The sequence below is a fragment of the Psittacula echo genome, assembly GCF_963264785.1.
Source record: "Psittacula echo genome assembly, chromosome: 6".
Lineage (NCBI taxonomy): Eukaryota > Metazoa > Chordata > Aves > Psittaciformes > Psittacidae > Psittacula > Psittacula echo.
Window position 1 is genome coordinate 18,663,710 of NC_137743.1, and position 8,887 is coordinate 18,672,596.

General features: G+C 44.7%; 1 pseudogene across 1 annotated transcript; it reads left to right on the forward strand.

Moving 5' to 3' along the window:
* The first annotated feature begins 287 nt into the window (after positions 1-287).
* On the forward strand, positions 288-1,661 carry LOC308223120 (D(1) dopamine receptor pseudogene; annotated as a pseudogene). The gene has a single exon. The product of its transcript is annotated as a D(1) dopamine receptor pseudogene (transcript).
* The last annotated feature ends 7,226 nt before the right edge of the window (positions 1,662-8,887 follow it).

Genomic DNA, 8,887 nt, shown 5'->3' on the forward strand with positions numbered 1-8,887 from the left:
AGCCGCGGGATCCCGAGCACGCCGCCACCCCCCTCCCGCCCCAGCGGGACGGTCCCTTCCTCGGAAGGAGCCACTGCGAGGCGAGGGCGGGAGGCCCCGCACCGGTGCGGTGAGTAGCGCCGGGGCAGTAAGCCGCCCTCGTGGGGGGAACTGAGGCAGGCGGCGGCGGACGGAGATGCCCCCGCGGGCGGGCGCTCTCCCAGCTGCTGACGGCGCCGGCTGCCAGGGGTCCCGCCGGCCCCTCGGGAAGCGTTGCGCCGGCAACAGCGACCGGAGGAGCGCCCCTGATGGGTAACGCGGCAGAAGGGGGCGGCCCGCAGGCGCTGCGGGTCCTCACCGGGTGCCTCCTGGGCGCCCTGGTGCTGAGCACGCTGGTGGGCAACGCACTGGTGTGCCTGGCCGTGCTGCGCTTCCGACACCTGCGTGCCAAGGTCACCAACTGGTTCGTGCTGTCGCTGGCTGTTTCGGACCTCTGCGTGGCCCTCCTGGTGATGCCCTGGAAGGCAGTAACTGAAGTGGCTGATGGCTCCTGGCTCTTTGGCAGCCGCTTTTGTGACACCTGGGTGGCCTTCGACATCATGTGCTCCACCGCCTCCATCCTCCACCTCTGCATCATCAGCCTGGACAGGTATTGGGCCATTGCCAGTCCCTTTCGCTATGAGCGCAGGATGACACAGGGCCTTGCCTGTGCCATGATAGCCACAGCCTGGGCTCTCTCCATCCTCATCTCCTTCATCCCAGTGCAGCTACACTGGCATAAAGCTAAGGAGGAAAGACATCCAGGCTCCTGGCGGCCTGGGAAACCCCGCTGTGATGTCAGCCTGAACCGTACTTATGCCATCACCTCTTCACTTATCAGCTTCTACATTCCTGTGGCCATCATGATCATCACCTATACCAGGATCTATCGCATTGCCCAGGCCCAGATCCGCCGTATCTCTACCCTCGAGCGAGCAGGAGGGCAGTGGCCAGCTCACGGCAAGGAGCCCACCTCCTCTCTGCGGAGTTCCCTGCGCAAGGAGACCAAGGTGCTGCAGACTGTCTCGATCATAATGGGAGTCTTCGTTTGCTGCTGGCTGCCCTTCTTCCTGCTCAATTGCCTGCTGCCTTTCTGCCAGCCTGAGCTCAAGAAAGGACATGAAGGACAGTTACCCTGTGTTGGCCAAACCACCTTCAATGTCTTTGTGTGGTTTGGCTGGGCCAACTCATCAGTGAACCCAGTGATCTATGCTTTCAATGCAGATTTCAGGCGGGCTTTCAGCAATCTTCTAGGCTGCCAGTGCTTCTGCTGTGGCACACCTGGATCCACCGTGGAAAGGGTCAACTTCAGCAATGAGCTGGTTTCCTATCACCATGACACCACCTGCCAGAAGGGAGGACCTGCCTCATCATCAGTACCCCCTCCTGCCATCACTGCCTGGGTGCAGCCCACACCCCATGCCATAAGCCTTCAGGGAGAGGACAGCAGTGAGGAGATGTCTGTGGAGAAGGGGCCTGTGACCTCCCAGTCACAGGCTGCCCCTGGCAGTAGCCCCAAGAGTTGTCAGGTGCCAGCTGTTTTGCAGTTGGATTGCAAAGCAGAGCTATCTCTGGAAACTATTACCCGCTGTACAGGGCTTGGTCGGTGTGAGGGACCCCATCACGCTGTTCCAGAGGGATAAGAGATTGTGTGTTCCTCACACACACAGCCATCCCACAGGGAGAGGTCACTCTGACTCCATATAAGTTACAACCATCCTACAGCAAAAAAAATCCCATCCCAAAGCAATGGAAAACTGTTGTTGTTACCCCAGAGGGGTGATGGGAGTATGAAGTCCATTCCAAAAGGATCTAGCAGCCACATATTAACCTCTTCCCATGGCCATCTTCACCTTTTAATCTTTTGTAGTCAGAAGACATTTCCCATGCATTTGTTCACCCTCACTTTTCAATCAAACCTCTGCTATTTATTAAGAATAGTGAGGTAATTAGATCAAAATGAAAACAACTCATAGTTTGAGACTATACTAGATAAGTTAATCTTAGATTTAGTTAAAATCCCATTCTCTGCCTCCCTGTTTCACATCATACAATGTGCATAGTTCTGATCTTAAAGGTTTGTGTTTAGTTTCATTTCTGTGTGTTTATTTCAAAGCCTTATGTCTGGATTTACAAATTGAATCTGTGTTTAGGCTCTTAAACAGAATTTACTCTCTTAAAACATCACTATCTTATGTTGAGTCAAAAGACTGCACAAAACCCTGGGAAATTAAGTTGATTTAATGTAAGACCTCAAACACAATTTCAGGTGCCCAACTTTGGTATTCCAGCTTAATGATATTGACCTAGGATCTTCCTTATCCTCAAATGTTAGAAAATATAGTACAGTGGGATGGTGCTTGGGAACTAGCATTATAACTCCAGAGAAATCTAAGCTATCAGCTGAGGCAGCTTCAATCCTTCCTTTGTCCTGCTAGCTCAGGCAGCTAATCCTTCCAGAAAGCAAGCTGGTCCACAAAACAAAAAGTAACATATCATCTCTCTGAACACATTTCACTACTTGTAGACATGAACAGCAACAAAGAGTAGAGCAAATGGGCATTGAATGGCTTGCAGGAGAGAAAATACTGGGGAACCTTGATGGTCATTTCTGTATGTGTAAAAGGGCTCAGCAAACATTAAGGGAATACAGCGACACCTCACTGTCTTCTACTTCTGTGTCCACCACTGAAGAGTTCTGCTACTGACCATCATTAACCCATTTTTTTGGCCTTTGCCTATGATTGAGTTCATGGACCTTGATTCATCTAAGGAAGATGAAGATGCAACTGTCCAGAAAGAGACATCAAGAATGCTTACAATTCAAGAGTTTTGAACTTCCAGTCTCGTAGATGGTACAGCTGGTATCTTTCAGAACAGTGCTGAAAAGCCAGTTGCTGATCATTCTCCTCCCAGTGATCCTTCTCCCAGTGAATTTTAACTGTCTGTAGTCCTTAAGTTCCTGCATGTATTTCACCCCCTCACCTTTCCACTTGCATTCATTCTTATGGGAAAAAATGCTTCTGCTAACCTGCTTTTTACTGGAATGTGTCCTTGATGGATAGCTGGCCATGACTGCAATCTGTTCTTCATGGCCAAAAGTGGCAAGATGAGAGGTAATGAGCTTAACTGGAAGCAAGACCAAGGCAAGACTTCAGAAAAACTTTCTGAGAAGCAGGATAATTAGCACTGCAGTAGATTGCCAAGGGAAGTTATGACACCTCTCAGTAAAAGTCTTGAAGATGACATTGCTAAATGTCTGTCAGAAATGACACTGATATTGTTAATCCTGTCTTGGGGAAGTTGCATAGCATCTCTTGAGATCTGTTCTAGTCCTGCTTCACTATGACAACACGACTCCTTAAGCATTAAGCTTAAGATGTTTGGTTATTTATTATGTTTGCATGCGACAATCTTTAGCTATTTTCTTGAAGGCAAAAAAGCGTAAGATAAGAACTTTGAGACCCCATTGGTGTATTTCCTTTCTTCTCTTAATGATTACCCATATTTCTTAACATTTAACAGCTATCATTCAAGCATGCTTAGAGCCTTATCTGGAAAGAAATCCTGAAAGAAACCTAATATTTCTTTAAAAGAAGTACAAGATGTACCTCTCTGTATATAGGGTGGGGTTTTTTTTTTGTTTGATTCTCCTTGACTATTTTTAGGTGATCGTATGTGAGCTATACGTGGATTCAGATGCTAAAGGGTCAGTGAATTTGTGAGACAATATTTCTTGCTATATTTCTTCTTTCTTACGCAAACCAGAAACACGTATTGTAAGAGCATCAGCATCTTTTATCTCCTGAAAAAACAATCAATAAAATCTTACAGCTGGAAGAGACTTCTTATCTCACCCCCTCCAGATTAAAGCCCATCCTGGGGATATACTGACATACTTGATAAGATACAATCCTGAAGTGTAACTCCCTCACTGCCTGCTACACTTCTCTTTCTGTTGCAAGAGCTTCAGCTGGCTCCATCCCTCAGAGGGCTGACTCCCTCTGCCCACACACATCTTTCTTCTCGTGGGCAGGCTGTCTCTGGCACAGAGACACACATGCACAGCAGCAATTTGTTGTGGGTTTCTTTTAGTGTGTGTACAATGATAAAAGCTGTTAATTAGAATCATAGAATGACTTGGGTTGGAAAGGAGCGTGCCATGGGCTTCCCACCAGACCAGGTTGCTCAAAGCCCCATCCAACCTGACCTTGAACACTGCCAGGGATGGGACAACCACAGCTTCTCTGGGCAACCTGTGCCAGTGTCTCACCACCCTCACAGTAAAGTACTTCTTCCTAACACCTAATCTAAATCTCTCCTCTTTCCTTATCCTATCACTACATGGCCTTGTAAAAAGTCACTTTCCAGGTTTCTTGTAGACCCCCTTTAGGTACTGAAAAGCTACTATAAGGTCTCCCTGGAGACTTCCCTTCTCCAGCCTGAACAAGCCCAGCTCTCTCAGCCTATCTCCACAGCAGAGGTGCTCTAGCCCTGTGATCATCTGTGGCCTCCTCTGGACTTGCTCTAACAGCTCCATATCCCTCTTGTGTTGGGGGCCCCAGAGCTGGATACAGGACTGCAGGGGGGCTTCTCACCAGAGCAAGAGCACAGGGGCAGAATCACCTCCCTTGACCTGCTGGCCACACTTCTGTTGATGCAGCCTGGCATACAGTTGGGTTTCTGGGCTGTAAGTGCATGCTTCTGGCTCATGTTGAGCTTTTTGTCAACCAACATCACCAAGTCCTTCTCCTCAGAGCTACTCTCAATGCATTCTTCACCCAGCCAGTATTTGTGCTTGGAATTGCCCTGACCCACATGCAGGACCTTGCACTTAACCTTGTAGAACTTCATGAGGTTTGCACAGACCCACCTCGCAAGTGTGCCCAGGTCCCTCCGGATGGCATCCCTTTTTCTCTAGCGTGGTAACTGCACCACACAGCTTGGTGTCATCAGCAAACTTGCCGAGGGTGCACTTGATCTCTCTGTCCATGTCACTTAATAAAGATGCTAAACATTGTCAGGCCCAATACCAGTCCCTGAGGAATATCACTCATCACTGGTCTCCACTTGGACATTTCTTGAGCTGGTGACCACTACCGTCTGGAGGCAACCATCCAGCCAATTCCTTACCCACCAAGTGATCCCTCTCCAGGCTCTGGATACCTCTTGCTAGCACTGGCATCAAACTAGTAGGGAGTGGGATGAATAGAGATTCCCCTACCCCGGTAACTTTAAATTCCTCTTCACCAGTTTGGCAAGTCTATGACTGAAGATGCTCTTCCCCTTCTCTGACAGATCCCCCCATCAGCTCCCACAGACCACGTTTCCCAAAGTGGGTCCCATGCTGTAAGTAACTGAACCCCTGGTTGTGTCAAGAATTAATGGAAGGGAAAAGTTTACGTTCTCACAAAGTTTGAACTGCCTTTGAAAACTGTAGTCTGTATGAGAGAAGTAGTCTGGAATTACTGCAGTGAGTGATGAAAACTTAGTGTATGACAGAGCGAATGACAGAAATTAGGCAAAGAATATATTTGAATAATCTTTTCTCTTAAGAATAATCAGAAATGCATGGTAGCTTTGATTTATGAAACTGTATTTATGTTAAGAATGGAAAAAGCTATTTGTATCAGTGCCTGTGGCTATAGTTTAACTAAGGTTCATTAACAGGTCAGATTGCACCTGAAAATAGATGGATTTTTACCTGAGGATAAAAACCCTAGTCTTTACTAAAGCTTTTTAAAGGGACAGTTTAAAATCGCTCTTTGTAAGTAATGCTGGAAACAGTTGTTTGTACCTAATTGATAATGGTCATTACTGATGTGCTGATGATACATGCTACAATAATTTACACCTGTAAAGTCTATTATACTAAATGTCGTGTTCAAGGCTGCAATAAATTTCAGAAATTGCTTATTATAAGTAACATTACTGAAGGTACTTCAGATGAAAGCTACACCACATAGCCCTTCAAGATACATCTTCTGCTGTTGCTGATTTAATAACATGAATATTGACACTGTACGTATATTTGTTTTCCTAGCCTGGGAAGGCTCCTCATTGCTAAACTTACCACAGACCACGCAGATCTGTAAGCAAGACTTATTTTCCCAGGAGTTCTTCTCTAGTGATTTCTAGGGTAAGCAGCTGTGTTAGGTCACACAAGATTCGATTAGCATCACTGGGTTCAAGTCTGATGAGATACAATCAAACTGTTACAAAAAATCCAAAGGTTTACTTCAGCAGACAAAGTTGTTGCCTATCTGCACTATTGCAGCTACCCAAAAGAAAATTCCTTCCAAAGCAAAAACTTGACAGCACTTTCTAGTCCATTTCTGGTTCACAACTTCCTTGGCCTGGCAAAACAAAGTGAAATGAGTTTTGGGAAGATCTATGGCTATTCCTCAAACATGCTTTTTATAACTAAGATCATCAAATCTACATATTTCATCACAATATGTGTATTTAACTGACTAAAAGCAGTTCACAGAAACTAGCAGTTCACTAGTCATTCCACATATACAATACCATTAATGTCACAGTGACCTAAAATATAGCTTTAATATAGCCTTTGTGTCAAAAGAGTTCAGCCTCACAGATGCCTTATCTAAACGCTCTTATTAGCCAATATCTAACCATTCGAATAAAAACATGTTCCAGCTTAGCGAAGTACAAGAGGTAGGGCTTTACAATGTTTACCAAATGCCTCTTTGTTCAAATAATTCCCACTCTCTTTCTTTCTGTCAGTCTACCAAGTTCTTAACATGCTACAGCTCCTATTTCTTTATTACACAACTGAAATTACAAACTTCTTGTAGTCAAATAGAAGCTTATGTAGCTGAGCTGCCATGGAAGCCCTTCTCACTATTATATCACACATGAGAAATAGGGATAATGCGTCTGTAGGAACCTGGGGTGGCTGAAGGGGTTCTTATCCAGCTGAGAGCTTTTCTGCATTGTCAGATTTCTCTGAAACTTCACTGGGTTTAAAAGTTAAGCATGGGGGTAAACAGAGACAGCTATGTGCATGCATGTGTGCATGCCTTCTTACACAACTGGGCTAGAAAGCGTTCTTCAAGGAAGAGGAAACAAACCTCAAGGCAGGGATGCCTGAGACTGGAGATAGAGCAGGGCAAGGACAAGAACTCCTTCCTGGTGAAGGACTACTGCTGGTCCCACACTCCCCTGTTGCAGAGGTGCCAGGTGGCATTTCAGTAACCAGCCATCAGGTGTTGTTACTAAAAACTAACGTAATGCCACCAGTTACTTACATGCAGCATCTCTGTAGCAGAAGGCAACAGTAGAACAGCAAAGATGGACTTAAACACGAGGTTGATGCAGAATTTCATCTTTATTCCTAAGCAATATTTTAAAAAGATCAACACATGCACATCCTTGACATTATGCTTACATTTTTTTGTGTTGTGCATAGCTTATCTACTTGTCATATCATTTATGTAGAGTTTAATTTTGCACTACTGTCAGAGATCGCCATGCACTTTAAGAAGCTGGTTACAGTTACAGCACTGCCTTTACATGTGCCAGTTCCAGGAATGAGAATGGATTGAAAAAGCATGTGTCATTTGGCTTGAGGAAACATAAAGCCTTGGGACAATTTTGCAATTCAAACCATAACAACAGAAAAATACGTTCTCAAAGAAACCCCCCATTAGCAAAATCCTAATAAGCAAAACCTAAAAAGACTTGATTTCCTTCCACTCCCTCCCTCCCCTCGGGCTGGAAGTCTACTCAGGTATCCAAACTGCAGGGTGTCGTGGTTTAAGCTACTGCTGAACCCGGGACACAGGGAAAACCTTCCACCTTCCCATCTTCTTCCTCTTTCACAGACGCAGATATTGCAGAGGGGTGTTAGTCCTTATATGTTGCAAAACATTTTCAGGGCATCAGAAAAATACTCTTTTTCCAAAATTAGTCTTCGCTCATCCTTTTATTTCTTGCAAAATTGTTGTAACTCATTTTGCTGAGTTGAATACAGACTGAAAAACACTGTGGCCTTAGAAACTCCATCCAAATATATGTACAAATAAAAAATGAATGAAGTGGTTCTGATTTAGCAACTATTACATATAATTGCTATGATAAAGGTTAAAGAAGCCCAAACCAACCTCATCCATAAGTTAGGTGTAACTTTAATAAATGATGAATTCAGTGGAAATATAAATATCAAGAAAAACAAGATCATACCTTAACTGTATATATTTTTTTCTGATGCTAAGCTGATACCTTAACATTTCAGTTAAGCTTCAATTGCAGTGAGAAACAGCTGACCTAGGTAGCAAAAAGAGAAATCTGTTGCACAACTCGGTTGTCAGCAGCATCTGTTGTGTTGCCTTTGCCAAAATCATGCCTCTTGTGCTGGATTTCAGATAATGCACCTACACACACCATATTAAGTATATTTCGATCAGTTGAATATTCTTCAGTAAAAATTCTTTCGGGGAAAAATTCACTATTCTTCGTAAACTGTTTTTCCCCATCACTTGGGAGGCTGAAGTGGCTTTCTGGATGTTAAGCACTATCAGTCCAATCCCCCTGGACTCTAATGTATTTAAGGGGTTTCATCACCATGGTTACAGACTCCCATCACACAACTCTAAACTTTAACTTATTGTTATAATTTAACTCACTTTCCCGAACCCTTTCACCTTTCCTACTGTGAAGAGACATACAGCAGGATGCACGCCCTGGGGACGGACTGTTCCTCAGATTTGTAGTTCTCTTAAGAATGAATTTTCATTTACATCAAAGAAAGGCACAAAGATGTTAAAGTGATGAATTTTTCTAGCATATTTGGCTTGAAAAGCTTACAGCAATCCTGATCTGAGCTTGTTATCCCTCTCTAGTCCTT